Raw genomic sequence first — 18,306 nt, 5'->3', positions numbered from 1 at the left:
TCCCCTGCATTAGCAGGCAGATTCTCAACCACTGCGCCACCAGGGAAGCCCATCACTCATTCTTTTCTCTTCCTTACATGTCCCTCCCCATCACCTCTCTCAGAACTAGGGTTGCCAGGTGACATAAGGGACATCTGACTAAATTTGAATTTCACATAGGTTATGAATTTTTAGTATAAGTATGTCCCAAATATTGCTTTGGCTATACTTACATTAAAATGATTGATTATCTGAAATTCAAATTTAACTGGCGGTCCTGCATTTTTATTTGGGAAAACTGATCACTCTACGCAGAGCGTGTCTCTCCTCCTCCTTCTTCTATGAAGCATGTACGGCGTCTACATAATTATTCCCATTTTACTTTATGCTCTTAATAAAAGAATTAGATGCTGGGGAGAAATACTTTAAATAATTCCTTTCTGCATTGATTACTTACACTTCAAGTCTCAAAGGCAAAAGAAGCAACCTATAAAGTACATGCATAACCCAAAGGCCCGATGCAAAATCCTATTCATTCCCTTCAATACACAGCAGTTTTCAAAACTAGAATTTATAAGGAGGTGATATATTTTTACGAGCTTTGATATTCTAATGCAGGGTTTGATATTTCCAGCCTCAAGAAGTGAAATTCTGATGGAAAAATGATAAAAGCTAGAATCCTTTTGTGGAAATATATAATCAGAAGCATTTGATAATAGTGCTTATTGATATGTTTACTGTACATTTTCAAAAGGATAAAGATTTGTGAGGGTCAAGGGAACATTTGTGGAATTTTCAGTAGCGTAGAGTTCAAAAAGATTTCTAAAGGTGCAAGATTATATTGAACAAAAGAAATCATTAGATTTTGTAATAGGCAAAAGGGTTTTCAGATTGCCTCCTTTTCAGCAATGGAAATGGGTAGTTTGCATTACCACGGTCAGGGTGGGAGTGACCTGGCTCGTACCCCTCATGATATTAAGAACGTGAAAAGGGAATTATTTTCTCAGTAAAATAAGTAGAATGATCAATTTTGCCTCTTAACTTCCCCCCTGGGGTTGCAGGGGAGTGATGTCAGGGTACATGGAAAAGAATGCCCACACTTAATATTGATTCTTTAACCAAATACCCCACATGGTAACATCTGCGTCAGTTCACTACCAGGGAAAAAGCAACTGAGTCTTGATGATTTGGAGATATTTAAATGGATGTGAACAGCTGCTAATAAAACAGGATAGCACTCAAAGAATTTCAAGAGGGGTGAAGTAAGTAAGCAAAAATAAGAAAAAGTTATGGAAGCAGTGATTGTGGTCATTTTTTGATGGGGTTGTCCTCCTAATCTGGCCACACAGCAAAACCCAATGAAGTACCTGGTCTGACCACAACAAACTATAGTTGACCCTTGAAGAATGAGGGGTTAGGGGCGCTGACCCTCCAATGCACGTTTAACTTTAGTTGACCCTCCATATCCACAAATTCAACCAGCCATGGACTGTGTAATACTCAAGTATTTACTATTGAAAAAAAACCCACACGTATAAGTGGACCTGCGCAGTTCAAACCCAGATTGTTCAAGGATCAGTTCTGTATCGTGTGAAAGTATCTTCTAGAACAGAGCTATGAACCACCTGCCTGGCCCTCTGTGTCAGGTCTAGCATGAAACACCACAGAGTAAGCTATATTTTCCTATCCTCTATTGCCCTGGTTAGGTGACTAATCTGGGCTAATAAAGGTTAAGGATCATTGCAAGATAGAGAAAGTAGAGCCATAAAATTTCTGCGGACAGCGAGAGAGCATCACCCTACGACCTGTACCCAGTCCAACAAAACCAACTGCAAAACTGTTTCAAGTGGTCAAACAACAGTATGTCAGGCTTCCCTGGTGGCACAGCAGTTAAGGATCCACCTGCCAATGCAGGGGACACGGATTCAAGCGCTGGTCCAGGAAGATCCCACATGCCGCCGAGCAACTAAGCCCGTGTGCCACAGCTACTGAGCCCTCGTGCCACAACTACTGAAGCCCACGCGCCTAGAACCCGTGCTCCACAACAAGAGAAGCCACCGCAATGTGAAGCCCACACACCGCAATGAAGAGTAGCCCCCGCTCGCCACAACCAGAGAAAGCCCGTGCGCAGCAAACAAGACCCAACGCAGCCAAAAATAAAAAAAAAAAAAGTGTGTCACATCAAGATACAAAATTAATAACACAGAAACAGGAGAATGAATGTCAATTCTCAAAGAAGTAGACCATAATTTTGGACAAACATTAGATGTTTCATTCTAACGCAAGTCATTTTAGATACAACGTTCTGAAACATCTGCATTTAGGGGAAAAAACACATGATTATCAGAAATTATTCAAACGGAAGACAAAGCAGAAAGGACCCCCCCCCACCCCCTGCTGTAAAAACAGAGTAGAGAAGCTATTATAAAAATAGCCGTGCAAAAGGTTGAGTTTTCAGCTTCTCACAGCTTACTGAAAGTCATAAATTGAAGCCTTTGTTTCAGAGGAAGCAAAGGAAGTATTTGCACAGGGAGCTGTTCCAAAACAGCTCTGAAATCAACAATCACGTGGAGGGTGCTGAGGAAAGCCCGCAGCAGAGCCAAGCTTTGCCAGCTGGGATGGCCGAGAAGAGGACTAGAAATGGAGCAAAGGACGAAGCTAAGAATATGTCTCAGACATATATACACTACCAAACGTAAGGTAGATAGCTAGTGGGAAGCAGCCGCACAGCACAGGGAGATCAGCTCTGTGCTTTGTGACCGCCTGGAGGGGTGGGATAGGGAGGGTGGGAGGGAGGGAGACGCAAGAGGGAAGAGATATGGGAACATATGTATATGTATAACTGATTCACTTTGTTATAAAGCAGAAACTAACACACCATTGTAAAGCAATTATACTCCAATAAAGATGTTAAAAAAAAAAAAAGAATATGTCTCAGAAAAACAGGGGGTTCGTACATGGCTGGGAACACAGGGGAACCCCAGCAAGTCTTCTTCCCCTGGGAGGATTTCATAGCACCTCATAAGAGTCCTGACAGTCAATGAATTATCTTCAGAAGATATATTCACAATTAGGTATAACAAGTTGAAACGTCAGTCACTCATTAAAAAATGCAACAGAACGGAAAGTGGCCAAACCAGTAAGTGGAGGAAAAGAATAATCGCCCAGCTCAAATCATGCAGGAAAGGAAGGGGAAACTAGGCGTAGAAAAAGGCAGAGAGCAAGTGAAACAAACTGAAATGTCCATCATCTTAACATCAGGTGGCAGATCTGTAAGGAAGGAGACCCTATGCTTGAAAGATATATGCAGAGGCCATTTGAGGGGAAAACAGAGCTCTTGAGTGTAAAACAATCAGAAATACTGTTTTTAAGAAGGGTGGCGGGGCGGGATGGGATGTTTAGAATTGACATGTACACGCGGCTCTATTTAAAATGGATAAAACAACGGGGACCTACCGTACAGCACAGGGAACTCTGCTCAATAGTATGTAACAACCTAAATGGGAAAAGAATTTGAAAAAGAACAGATACATGTATATGTGTAACTGAATCACTTTGCTGTACACCTGAAACTAACACGATATTGTTAACCAACTATACTCCAGTATAAAATAAAAAGTTTTAAGAAAAAGAAATAATATTTTTAGCCATTCTTCATGAGATAATGAGAGGGATTTATTACTGATGTATTAATTGTAAAAATAAGATGAGCAGAGTAAGCAGAGGGGAGGGGTCAGAAGGGTAGGAAAAGAGCCAGGGCAGCTATTAGCCCACAAGACCCCTCGTGTGCATTACCAGGGCTCTGTTCCTCTGTCCCAGAACCTGGTGGGTAGAGCAGGAGGTGCACGCCGGGCCCTCCCCGCCCTCCTTCACCAGGTGTCTGCACACGGCACGTCTTGCAGGTCTACAGGGAGTGGTCACGGTGGGGACAGGAGTCAACTCAACAGGCTCCGAGGAAATGGCCCCATGCCTGAGGACCCAGCCTCACTGAAAGCCCAGACTGAAGAGTCGGGATGCTTTACACACCACGTGAAGTCGTCTGCATTGCTGTGGTGTAATGTCACCTTGCTGCCCTTGTCACTCCCACCCTCCTCCCACGTTCAGTACCATCTCTTGGGTCTGCAAATTCTTGACATGAACAATGCCACTGTGCGAATCGAGGAAGGGGCTGGGCCAGTGCGTCATCCACATGCTTCCAGCCACAGTGGTTGTTTCGGGAATGGACATTTCAGCCCTGTAGTCCCACTAGGTTAGTGGCCTGCAGGGAATGAGCCTTCTGCTGCATAAAATCTTACAAGAAGCACAAACAGTCCACATTTTAGGAGACCTCAAGCTGGGGGTTGTTTGGCGATTACATCTGCCCATCCATGCTGAGGTCCTGTCGGTTTGGGGAGTAAAGGCTAACCAAGTTTCTTATTTCCCCAATGACGGCATCCGAAAACTCTGAAACGATGACCTGGTGCATTTGTAAAAAGTGCTGTCACTAGTAGTGCCATCTTACCCACGGTCCACAGATCGTGCAGTGATGGCTGGACATCATACCTGCCCAGCTGCTTTGCAACTACGTACAACGTCTATTCTGTGGACAGGAACCATCAGCTTAATGCCTCAGAGGGGCTGCATCCAGAAAGTCCAGGCAGGACCCTCCCCCACCTACCCAAGCTGCAATCGGAGTGCGTCCCAGGGCTTGGTGGGACCTGTTGAGAAATGATATGCTCTTTTCTGCTGCATGTCAGCCTAGAGGGACAGGCAGCCCCTACTGTCTCCATGAGGGAACATCCTGTCTGACAATGGCACACACACAGCAGAAGGCAAGAAATCAGGTTAAGAGAAACTCTATTCTGATGAGCTCCTGGATCCAGTTGAACCTGCAGGCCAAACTGTCCATGAATACTTTAGTAACACAAAATGTAATTTTATGTTGTTTGTTTAAGCCACTTTGAATTGGATTGTCTGTTACGAAAGAAAGAGGCCAACCTGATAGATATCACAAATTCAGGAGCATGTATTGTTAATCTCAGTCTCCCTACTTTGTAGAATAACATCTACAGCCAAGTGGACACAGGAAGGAAGGGGAAGGAAGAGGGGAGAGGGAATTGCAGTGGAAGTTTTAGCAGAAATGCCAACCTGAGAACTAGGGTGGGTATAAATGGGTGGTCTTAGAATCTCCACCCAAAGAATTGTGTCCACGTGGTATCACCCATGAAATAAAATGTTCTGTGAGGCTTATCTGCCTCTCCAATGGGTGCGTTGTAACTAACAGCCACCTTTAAACAGTATATTATTTTGACAGAAAGTAATTTTAGTTGGATGGTGAATTACTCGGACAAATAGACTTTAGTACACAAGCCTATTCTAAACGGATACACTAGAAAAAACACTTCCAAAACAATTAATACTGAATTAGATTGTGTGCCTCAGACCTCATCTGGTATCCAGGATGGAGGATATCTATACCCCTGAACAGACGACCCTCCCCAGATAACCCCAATGGCTCCAACCTCCCTCTGAAAACCTGAAATTTATAAGAGCTTGCAGATCCAGAAAAGCCCTTTCAGAGCTTGCTTCTCCTGGGGAACGAGCAATGATTTCATACACAGGCACACAAACAGCTCAATTCAATGCTTGAAAACTTCCACGTCCACAGAGGAAAAATCTGCCGCTGAAATGTTAAGGATAATTATGTTAAGGATGATGTTTGTCGTAGCCCTGGAATACTGCTTCCTTTTGGCCACACAGCAAAACAGTAGATGTAGAAGAGAAAAATGTGTCACCCCAAAGTGGACCACTTGGGCACATTGATTATTTGGAATTAAAGTTACTTAAGAAACGGCTGGTGTAAGAAGGATGCTCTGACCCTCTTTTGTCCCCAAAAAAGCAGGAAATAAATCTCGCACATGAAAGGTACCTCCCTGAACTGGGAGATGGAAAGACCTCCTTATCACCAGAAACAGGGAATTCAAGGCTGAGAAGACGGTATAAACAAACCTTATTCCTCCTTCACTAATTTACTATCCCAAGCCCTAATTTGTTTTCATGTCAATTCTTCACAAATTTATTGTTTCTTTGTCGAAAAGGTATAAAAGCTGCCTGCTTTGGTCACTTCTTTGAGTTTCTTATTTTTATGGACTCCCGCACGTATGAAATTAAATTTGTTCTTCTCCTGTTACGCTGTTTCATGTCAATTTAATGATCAGACCAGTCAAAGAACCTAGAAGGGAAGAAGGGAAAAGGTTTCCTCCCCTGCATAGACCAGAGGGTGTAGAACTGCACTAAGACAAAACTTATGTTTGAAAATCTGAAATGTCTTAGGCATTGTTTGCTTTGGAAGAGACCAATGTTCAGAAGTGAGGGGAGGGAGAATTTCCTAAACATGAATAACATTCCGCTTTTTACTAAAGATTAAAAACAAAGCAAAATATCCCACTACTGGTCATATATCCTGAAAAAACCATAATTCAAAAGGAGACATGCACCACAATGTTCGTTGTAGCACTATTTACAATAGCCAGGATATGGAAGCAACCTAAGTGTCCATCGACAGAAGAATGGATAAAGAAGATGTGGCACATATATACAATGGAATATTCCTCAGCCATAAAAAGAAACGAAATTGAGTTATTTGTAGTGAGGTGGATGGACCTAGAGTCTGTCATACAGAGTGAAGTAAGTCAGAAAGAGACAAATACCGTATGCTAACACATATATATGGAATCTAAAAAAAAGAAGTTCTGATGACAGGAATAAAGACGCAGATGTAGAGAATGGACTTGAGGACACGGGGAGGGGGAAGGGTAAGCTGGGGCAAAGTGAGAGAGTGGCGTGGACATATATACACTACCGAACGTAAGGTAGATAGCTAGTGGGAAGCAGCCGCATAGCACAAGGAGATCAGCTCTGTGCTTTGTGACCACCTGGAGGGGTGGGATAGGGAGGGTGGGAGGGAGACGCAAGAGGGAGGGAATATGGGGATATATGTATACATATAGCTGATTCACTTTGTTATACAGCAGAAATTAACACACCATTGTAAAGCAATTATACTCCAATAAAGATGTTAAAAAAAAAAAAGCAAAAATCCGTCTTATCAAATCTCAAGAACTTTTCTACAGATCACTCTGGAAATACACCGAGTTAAACACACTCTAGGGCAGGGGTCCCCAACCCCCCGGCCGCAGACAGATACTGGTCATCTGCCTTTAGGAACAGGGCCGCACAGCAGGAGGTGAGGGGGGAGCTCGTAAAGCTTCATCTGCCGCTCCCCATGGCTCCCCGTCACTCACATTACCGCCTGAACCATCAACGCCCCCGCCCCATCTGTGGAAAGATTGTCTTCCACGAAACCGGTCCCTGGTGCCGAAAAGGTTGGGGACCACTGCTCTAGGGCACAGTCCTACATTGCAAGGGGACAGAGGGAAGATAAATGAAGTCATATTGGATTAGAAGCCCACGTACTTCAGTATGACCTCATGTGAACTGCTTACCTCTCTGATGTCCTTATTCCCCAATTTCCAGTCAGCACTGCATAATCTGTGCATGGTAGGTAAGACGGCAAAGCTAGCATAGAAATCATTGGTGGTGGATCCGGACAGCTGGTCTGGCTGATGGTAGTTTTTATAAATGTATCAGGTAATCATTTCAGGTTTTAAACAGCTCCTACTTAGCTGCAGGTGATTTTTGTGCCAGGTTGAAATGGGTCTCGTTGTTTGCCAGATTTTTCAAGCAACACCAAAGATACAGATTTTTATGTGAAAGTTTCAGAGTTTTAAATGTTGGCTACTATGATGATTCTGAATTTATTAGGAGACTGCTTGCCAAAGGGACCCCTTCTGGGGTCCAGCGTATATACAGGAAGACCTTGGAGATATTGTGGGTTCGGTTCCAGGCAAATGCAATAAAGAGGATATTGCAAAAAAGTGAGTCACACAAATTTTTTGGTTTCCCAGTGCATATAAAAGTTATGTTTACATTATACTGTAGTCTGTTAAGCGTGCAATAGCATTATGTCTAAAAAAAAAGTACATACCTTTATTTAAAAATACCTTACTGCTAAAAAGTGCTAACCATCGGATGAGCCTTTAGCAAGTGTAGTCCTTTTGTACTAGTCACATCAACGATCACTGCTCACAGATCATCATAACAAATGTAATAATAATGCAACAGTTTGAAACACAGAATTACCAAAATGTGACACAGGGACACAAAGTGAGCAAATGCTCTTGGAAAAGTGGCACCAATAGACTTGCTCAATGCAGGGTTGTCACAAACCTTCAATTTGTAAAAAATGCAATATCTTGGGCTTCCCTGGTGGCACAGTGGTTGAGAGTCCGTCTGCCGAGGCAGGGGACGCGGGTTCGTGCCGCGGTCCGGGAAGATCCCACGTGCCGCGGAGCGGCTGGGCCCGTGAGCCATGGCCGCTGAGCCTGCGCGTCCGGAGCCTGTGCTCCGCAACGGGAGAGGCCACAACAGTGAGAGGCCCGCGTACCGCAAAAAAAAAAAAAAAAAATTTGCATATTTAAACCTTTTCTTATTAAAGAAACCCTTTCTTTCTTCTTTATGGGATATTTATTTTCTGGTGTATGAAGCCAACAAGAGAAAAACTGATCTGATGTTTACTCTTATATGTGATTTAATATAAATATGCATGAGTCCCAAATATATATTTTTTCCTACAACAGCAAGCCCAAGTGTTTCTCTCCTAAAGGCTCCAGGAAAGATTGTTAAAATAGCTTTATAATTAATCCTTCCCTGTATATGAAATTTCTCATTCTGTTGTTCTCATTACAGTCCCCATGTTAATCTCTTACCACATTTCAGTAACCAAAAGAAATTTATTGAAAGGTTGAAGAACGGACCAAAAATCACTTGTGCTGTTAATATGAACACTCTAGGAAGGAGATCCTCTAAAGGTAGAGAAATGCTACATCTGATTTTTTTTAACCTTCTACTCCCTGAACCAATACTGAAAGGCTGAAGAACTGGCCAAAATCACCCCTGAAATTAGATCAATATTATAAGAAAGAGATCCTCAAATGTAGGAAGCTGACGCATTTGATTTTCTTTAACATTCTACTTACTGATCCTTTGAGTGGAGGGCAGTGGCTGTTTAAATGTAATGTACGTAATATCCAGCCTGGGTTCAGCCTATTGGTTATGAGCTCAGACTCTGGATTCAGATGCCCTGGGTATACACCCAGCCTCCACCTCTTCCTTGCTGTGTTCTATCACCTTAGAAAGTGTATTCCAGAACTGCAGCAGCTGTGAGGATGTAGGCAATGCCAGGAGGATCAAGCTAAGAGAAACTCAGCTTAGAGTTTCACAGAGAGATTAAATGACACCTTGATCAAGACTTGCCTGAAGGCCACCCTGCTGCTGTTCTTTTTCATTTATGAGAACCAATAAATTCCCTCAGTTATTTAAGTCAGACTGAGAATGGATTTATGTCACGGGTCACCACAAGTACCCTAGTCTATGCTGGCCCACAGTTAACCGCCCTTGGCCTTTCTGACTGATTTAGCCTCTTCTGATGGATGGGCACAGGCCTTAATGCATAACTGATCATGTATTTTCTGTTCATATCACATTACAATGTGCTCTGAACTTTAAGTCACTCTGCACAGAGAGGAGGAACAAGAAAAATGTGAAAACAAGAAAAAGTTTTGCTCAGAAAAAATAGGGAGTCCAAGGGGGTTGCAAACGCTCAGCGCTTGAAGAACAGACTATGTCCCATGTCAGCAGCTTCCCTGGATGTCTTGCCCAGTCTCCTATTGTATTTCTTCACAGAGAGGCCCTTCCCACACTCAAAACTCTTCCTAACTTATCTGTGGTTAAAAAAAACTTCCCAGTCTGTGTGTGTTAATGGCTGCGTGAAAGGAACACAGATAATGAATGGGTAGAGAGAAAGCATCTTTCCCAAACTCCTCCTAAATATCTGCTAGGAAGAGAAGGGTTAGCAGCAGGCTTGCAAACCACTCTCTTCCTTTACTGGGAGCGCCCTGGGAAGGAAGAAAGACCACACACCCTCACTTCTTAATAAACAGGAGATGGCATTGCTGCCAGATGAAATACAGGCTGCCCAGTTAAAGTTGATTTTTCAGGTAAATTATTTCTTAGTATGAAAATGTCCCCAATATTGCATGGGATACACTTATACTAAAAGTATATTCCTTGTTTATCTTTTTGTTTTTCCCTTTTTTTGGCCATGCCATGTGGCTTATGGGATCTTACTCCCAACCAGGGATTGAACCCATGCCCCCTGCATTGGGAGTGCAGAGTCTTAACCACTGGACCGCCAGGAAAGTCTCTCCTTGTTTATCTGAAATCAACATTTAACTGGGCATCTTGTGTTTATATATGTTAAATCTGATGATCTTTTCAGGAAACCTTCTGGGAAACACAACAATGGTATTTGCTAGCAGGAGATGCCTTATTTGTTAGCATGATATACTTGGTCTGTCTAGTGGGCATATGGTAAATATATCTGGAATCCAAGTATGTATAAGACATGACTGCTTGAAAAATGACCCATACGTTGTGTAACTATTGAAAAATAAAGGTGTTTCATAACCAAACACCAACCTTTGGGGACCAGTCATGACCACATATTTGATGACCACATACATGGCCTACTCACATCTCCTGCAGAAGGGCCTGCTTCATGGGAGCAGAGCTGGGTGGCACACTCCAGCTGTGACACCTGTGACTCCACTGTAGCTTCATCTCAGGCCATGAGTCTCCCAGACTGCCCCCATAGGTGGGGAGCATGGTGTGGTGCCGGGCCATTCCTGCCTGACGCGGGGTTTCTCTAATGGTCATCTTTGGCTCGGAGACTTCCTAATGACCTGGCCAAGACCTTCTCAGGACTGTCCTGCCTGCTCGGTCCTTCCTTCCCCCTCTCCTTTCAGAGGTGTCAGCCCTGATTCACGGACTGAAGGCTCTCCTTGCCTTCCCCTACCCCACGGGCATCTCCCCCAATAAATCTATCCCGTTGAATCCCCTTTGAGCATATGCTTTGAGGAGGACGAAAACCTACACAAAAATGCATCACTTGGAGACCTCATTTTGCTAAATCTGATCCATCATGAGTCCCAATTAGTCAAGAAAGGACCTGGAGAGCTGGGCTGATGGTGTTGGACCACTGCCTGCCTCACCTCTGCCTCAGAATCACTTACGTCTTTGAAATTATTTGTAAAGCTTGCTGTTGGGTATTATCAGTGGTTCCCAGGAGTCCAGTTTGACAATCCAAAGCTATATGGTATCTCATCTGCTTTTTTTCTCATCCCTCCCAACCAGGATCCCACTAAATTAATATCTGTAATTTATATACTTATATATACTGTAGATTATATATATATATATATAAATATAAATATATATATATATATAAACCAAAGGCTCAAATACTGAGAATTTAACACAGTCTTTATGAACACTAGACAAGGACAAATTGAAAAGTCATGATCTACTCCTGGTACGTTGGGTGACGGATTTCTCTCCTGTGTGACTACATTCTGTTAATATCCAGCAGAATCATAACCCAAGGTTGGGCCACACTGCCTGTTATGGTGGTGAATTGTGTTCCACAAAATTCATACATTGAGACCCTAACCCCCAACATCACTGAATTTGGAGATAGGGCCTTGAAAGAGATAATTAAGGTTAAATGAGGTCATAAGGGTGGGGCCCTAATCCAATAAGGCTGATGTCCTTATAAGAAGAGGAAGGGAGATCAGGAACGTGCTGGCACGGAGAAAGACCACATGATACAACAAGAAGGTGGCCGTCTGCAAGACAAGGAGAAAGACCAATGCTGCCGACACCTTGATCTTAGACTTCCAGCTTCCAGAACTGTGAGAGGACGAATTTCTGTTCCTGAAGCCACCTGGCATGCGGTAGTTTTTTATGGCAGCCTGAGCTGACTAATGCACTGGATTAATAGGCAGACAAGTGTCTACACTCATATTTTTATGGTGGCTCTCCGTGGAGTCATTCAGGGACCCAGGCTCCTTCCAGCTTACAGTGTTTTGCCATCCTCTCCATCTGGCCAAGAGATGAGGGAAGGGGAAATGTGAAGGACTGAGCAGGTGGTAACATGGACCAGGGCTAGAAATGTGCACATCACATTCCATTGGCCGGAACTCAGTCTAAGGATGCTGAGAACATCATTGAATTAGGTGTCCAGGAGGCAAGGGCGATGTCTGGTAACCAAATAGGCAGTTTCTGAGACAATAATATTCTCCATCCTTGAACATTGTGGAGACAACTGAAGGAGACAATGCAAGTGCAGATTTTGCTCTATTAGGTCTGGCTCATGACCTAATAAGTATTAGCTATTCTTTCATTAGGTGTGCCGATTAGACCTGAAAATAATTGCAGATACCCAATAAGCACTGGCTGTTATCATTATTACGATCAGGTCATTGTTTCAGAGTTGTATGTAAGCCCTTTCTGTAAAGCCAGTGAGCCCGAAGTGGATGGAAGTCCTCCTCCTAGAAAGGAAAATGGGTACAAAACTACTTCACATCATTTTTCTGGAGACAAACGGATATGAAAAGTGTACCCTGTGAAAAGGCAGCTTCCCCTGGAGCAGTTTCCTCTGAGCAAACAATGGAGCTCAGAGACCCAAGATTTCCTGTTTCCCTCGAAGCTCTAAACCATTCCTGTGGGAGTAGGCTAAAATATCCTTACAGGTGGAGCAAAAAAAAAAAAAAAAAAAGAGAGAGAGAATTCAATTCAGATGCCGGAGGGACTTTCGAGGTAATATAATACCCTTTCCTTCCATTCTCAGAGGAGGAGAAGGCAATAAAAAAGGTTATGAATGTCTAGAGCTATTGGCAGGAACAGATTTTAAATAACACATTTTGATTCATCAGCTTTGATCCAAAATCTTTATTATAGCAAACGGTGCTTATTAGATAAAGATGCCTCATGTATCCTCAACAAGGGAGCAATGGTACTTTCAACCCATTTGAGCTGGTTAAGCTTTCATGGATTAAAAGCCTTTTAATAATATCTGCTGAAAAGTATGTCTCTCCCAGTGCCGTGCAGTAACAAAAGTCATTGTACAACCATTATGTGAAGCTTGGACCGGAAAGATAATTGTCTCGGTTTTATAAAGTTAGAGGGAGTGATGGATTATGCCCTGACGTTTCGGCAGTGCAATTCTGTTCAATAAGCACTCAGAAATCCAGATGTTTATCTGAATTTCAGGACCTACAGAGACACGTTTCTGCCCGTCGGCTTGTCCAGGAGCAGTTTTATCTCTTTTTCATCCTAAGGCGCACAGTCAGGTGGCTCAACAAGAGAACAGGGATGGAGAGAAAGGACCAGGCTTTTCTCCTCTGGCACGCACACCAGAGATGGGAGCGGAAACCAGACGCTGTACTGCTTTCAGATGAAACAAGAGCCACCCCACCTACGGCACCTGCAAACCTCCCTCTCTTGGGGACACTTCGGGACACCCAGGACCCTGAAAGAGGCACAGGGCAGATTTTCAGGGCAGGCCACATGCTGACATTGCCCTGTCTTCCCTGGGTCCAGGTGAGCAAACATCTGTCCAGCTTTGCCTTCTCTCCAGCACCTGAACCCACACTGAGAACCTGCTAGGAGCAGAACCCTTCTCCAGCAGAATCAATATCTCACTATCCATTAGCTTACTTTGCCTTTGAAATAACTTAATTCAATAAACCCCTTTCTCCTTCCCTCCCTTATCCCTTTCCTCACCCCCTTTCCACCTCTTTCTTTCCCATTAGCCCTCAACATCACATTCGCCTTTCTGTATCATTTGTACACAATCAGACTTGAAGTTGAGGTCCTTTGCGACTGTTCCTAAAAGATCATACAAATGTGTATCTTTTACCGGGGTCGCTACTCTATGATCATAAACTCTTTCTGATCTCCATTTCCCCCCAGTATCAGGAGCCACTTAGCTCGCATCTAGAATAACGGATGAAAAGCAAAGCTATACACCTGCCATAGGTCAGGACTCCCTTGTACTAAGACACACACACACACACCCCTACCTGAGCCTGGGTAGCAATTTTTTTCCACCTAGCATCTGACTCCTTTCAATATCCACCAAAGAAACGAAATGGTGCAAACCATTTGGGACACTTTGTAGGAAGCTTTAACCTAAAGGACATTCATAACGCTGTTTTTCCAAAAGTGTTCTATTTAAGTGAATTCACCAGAGAACATAAAGGAAGTTTTCCCCTTCTTGATCAAAAGGTAACCTATTTTTGAGAGTGTTCTTTATTTTCTCGTGGAAAAGAGCCTAATATTGTGGCATAAATATGCGAACAGATTAAAACAATCCCCCCTCTCCTTCAGAGGCCAGAGGCAGTAAATTACACATCCTAGGAGAAAATATGGGCTGCCAGAGGAATGTGTTAGTTTCATTTTGGTAGAAAATAAAAGAGCATCCCTTCAGTTATTGTGAAAATGCAGTTATAAAAACGAATAGGGCTTCCCTGGTGGCGCGGTGGTTGGGAGTCCGCCTGCCGATGCAGGGGACGCGGGTTCGTGCCCCGGTCCGGGAAGATCCCACGTGCCGCGGAGCGGCTGGGCCCGTGAGCCATGGCCGCTGAGCCTGCGCGTCCGGAGCCTGTGCTCCGCAACGGGAGAGGCCACAACGGTGAGACGCCCGCGTACCGCAAAAAAAAAAAAAAAAAAAAAAAAAGCAGCAACCCTAAGGGTTCATGCGGAACGTCAGCTTCACAGTTTTGCAGCTGTTGGTGTTATAGGGAGCAAAGAGAAAGTGAGGATGCCGACCGACCTCCCTGTTTGCTTACAGACAATACGGGAAAGAGCCATTTGGATCAGCTATGATTCAGGCAATGTGTTCTCTGCAGGATAAAACCAGACCTCCTCAGAAGTCCCCGAAACCCCCTGTTGAACTTCCGTAACTGTCATGTTTTGAACTGTGTTCCCCCAAATGTGTGTGTTGACGTTCTTATCCCCAGTACCGCAGAGTGTGCCTTTATTTGGAAATAGCGTCTTTGGAGATTCAGTTCGTTAAGACAAGCTCACGCTGAAGCAGGATGGGCCCGGATGAGGTATCCAGTATCCTGGGCTGGCCTCACTGCACCTCCACAGGCTAAGAACAAAAACTGAGTCGATACTAGAAAAATTAGGAAGTGATGCTGTCCATGTAAACAAATTGTAACCGAGCAGGACCCTATGGGGCCTTCCCCGGACAGGCATTCCCCCCATATCCTCCGCTTTAGCTCCTCTCTGAAGTACCTAGATAATAGTATTTGATGCAAATTTCCTGAGTTGTTTTGCAGATATGAAAACCCCCCCACCAAATGGAAGAACTGCTTGATGACCATGAGCCCATAGCCCCAGGCCTCCTGGAGCCTAAGGAATGATAATGTGAACCCTTGTGAGACCACCCTGCTGCCTCACCATCAGCCAATCAGAGAACTGTGCGCCCACCCTGCTGCCTCACCATCAGCCAATCAGAGAACTGTGCGCCCACCCTGCTGCCTCAACATCAGCCAATCAGAGAACTGTGCGCCCACCCTGCTGCCTCACCATCAGCCAATCAGAGAACTGTGCGCGAGCCGATCACACCCTGAGGCGCCATCCCCACCCCACCCCCCGGGGGGGGGGGTGGTGCACTCACCTGGCCTTTAAAAACGCTTTGCCAAAGCCCTTCCGGGAGCTCGAGGCTTTTTAGGTCATGGGCCACCTCGCCTCCTCGCTGGCCCCGCAATAAACCTTTCTCTGTTCCGAACAACGACCTTTCGCTTTGTTTGGCCTCACTGTGCATCGGGCACGTGAACCTGTGTTAACAAAATAAATACGGTCGCCATAACACCCATGCATTCCTCTCCTCCGAGCTCAGAGGAAACACCCACTGGGAAGATTTTCCTCCTTATTTCCTCTTTCTCAGCGTTTCCACACTGCTCTCTCTACGGTCCTATTTTGTACTCAGACCTGTCAGTACACACGTTTGTTTGTTTTTATATTGGGGTACGGTTGATCTACAATGTTGTGCTAGTTTCAGCGTACAGCAAAGTGAATCCGTTATACATATACATATATCCACTCTCTTTTAGATTCTTTCCACATATAGGTCATTACAGAGCACTGAGTAGAGTTCCCTGTGCTCTACAGTAGGTCCTTATTAGTTATCTATTTTATATAGAGTAGTGTGTGTATTTCAATCCCAATCTCCCAATTTATCCCTCCCTCCCCTTACCCCCTGGTAACCATAAGTTTGTTTTGTACATTTGTGACACAATTTCTGTTTAATACACACTTTATTTTAATTGTCATTCATCTTCCTGAGGTCAATGGTCAAATCCTACCCATCCTTCTACCTCTCATACTTAGAATAGAACCTGGCATATTAATTCATCCATTTATACATTCAACAGGTTTACTGCACGCCTACAATGCCTGCTCCCAAGATAAAAGCTGGGAATATAACGGGGGTGAAACCAGACCTGCCCCAGCCCCACGAGGTCACACAGTTCCAGTGGGGAAACAAACGTCAATCAACTCTTCATGAAAAGGTGTGTAAAACGACCCCTGGGTGAATTCAGAGCTCTGTGGTCCTGCTATCATGTAAAATAGCATGTGATGGGATCCGGGCTACAAAGAAAATCCACGTGGTTGCCTAAGAACGTAGAATAGTGTGGTCTGACCTGCTTTTGTAGAATCAAAGCAGTCTTCCCTGAGAGAGTAGAATTCGAGAGCCGATACCTGGAGGGTGAATAGCAGCTAACCAGGTAACAGCAGGGGAGGAATGTCAGAGCACAGGGAAACCATGGACTAAAGGACATGGAAGAGGACGGCTGTGGAGCTGGGCTGTGGAAGCGCAGGGGCTCCGGGGGTGGGAGGCTGGAGGGTGGGCAGGGCTCGAAGGCGCCTGGCCTTGACGGAAATGTTTAAATATTTGCTTTTATTCCAAGAACAGCGGGGAGGAGGAGGTTGGTAGGGAAAAAAGAATAGGATGAGATTTCCACTTAAAATGACAGAGAATGAATCTGAGGGGCCAAGAGGGGATGCGGGGGACCAGTTAGAAGGCTCCAGCCCATCAAGGGGTGTGGGCTACGAGTCCAGGGGGAGTGAGCAAAGCTGGATGAAATGGGGAGCAGGGAACAAAGCATGGAAATGGAGGGACACAGCGGAACCTGGAAAGATCTGTACCTACACGGATGCCCATTTACATAAATATGTGGTAGGTTATTATCTTAGGCGTCTCTTAGTTCTCGTGAGAACTATATGGATGAGGTGAGACAGGTGAATAAATTAAAGAGTTTGGCAAATTTAAACAGGTTTCCTTATTGCTAGACATTGAGCTTTTATATCCTGGCGCACCTCGTAAGTCACTTAGATAAGCTACTGTTTAAGACTTCTACGAAATGATTTGGCTGTGAAAGTATTTGTTTTCTCAGAAGCACATCTTTTTTTTCTTTTTTTTTTTGGCTGTGCTGCACAGCTTGTGGGATATTAGTTCCCCCGCCAGGGATCTAACCTGTGCCCCTGGAAGTGAAAATCACTGGACCAGGGAATTCCCAGAAGGACATCTCTTAAGAAGTGTTCCATACAAAACAGAATGGGGGGAAATTCCTTGGCTGTCCAGTGGTTAGGACTCTGCACTGTCACTGCTGAGGGCGCACGTTCAATCCCTAATTACAAGCCGATGGCCCAACCAGAAGAAAAAAAACCTGGATCGAGAAGACAACCCAACTGTCTCATTTTGCAGGAGAGGAAGTGGGAGGGTCTGGAGAGGAAACGGTTTCCCAATTCTCATCCTGGGAGTGGAGGCAGAAGGAGAAACCTCACCATCATCACCTTTAAAAGGGGGCACTTTGGGTTTATTCTAGCCCTGGTACCAGTTCTCCCAAGGATGCAGAGCTCAGCCTTTGGAGAGTCACCCCTCTGCTCAGGACTACTTGTGCATTTGATCAACGCCACTGTCACCTACAAATTGGCACTTGCCATCTACCTCTACAAGGATCAAATTATGAGCTTCTGCAGCTGCTGACTTTCAACACCCCCTGAAAGGAATTCAGGGTGGAGGTCAGGAAGGAGGCCCTCTGTGCTCTGGGAAAAAACTAGCAGAACTGGTCTTCAGATATTAGATATTTTCAGGAGATGATTTTATGGGTCCAATTCTTGCATCTCCTCGTATCTAGAAAAGCCCTAAAATCCTTCATGGTGACGTCAGCCCCTCGTGACGAGCAGTAACCTTCACGAGACTTGCAGCAACCTTCTGCAAAAAACATGTGCTTGATTACATCTACTCCCCCTTCACCAAAATCACATCTATACTGACCTCGCCCCTCCCCCCGCCCGCCAGCTCTTTGGAGCTGT

This window comes from Leucopleurus acutus (genome assembly GCF_964270905.1).
Source record: "Leucopleurus acutus genome assembly, chromosome: 13".
Classification (NCBI taxonomy): domain Eukaryota; kingdom Metazoa; phylum Chordata; class Mammalia; order Artiodactyla; family Delphinidae; genus Leucopleurus; species Leucopleurus acutus.
The sequence above is the reverse complement of the archived record's forward strand: the minus strand, read 5'-3'. Positions refer to the sequence as shown.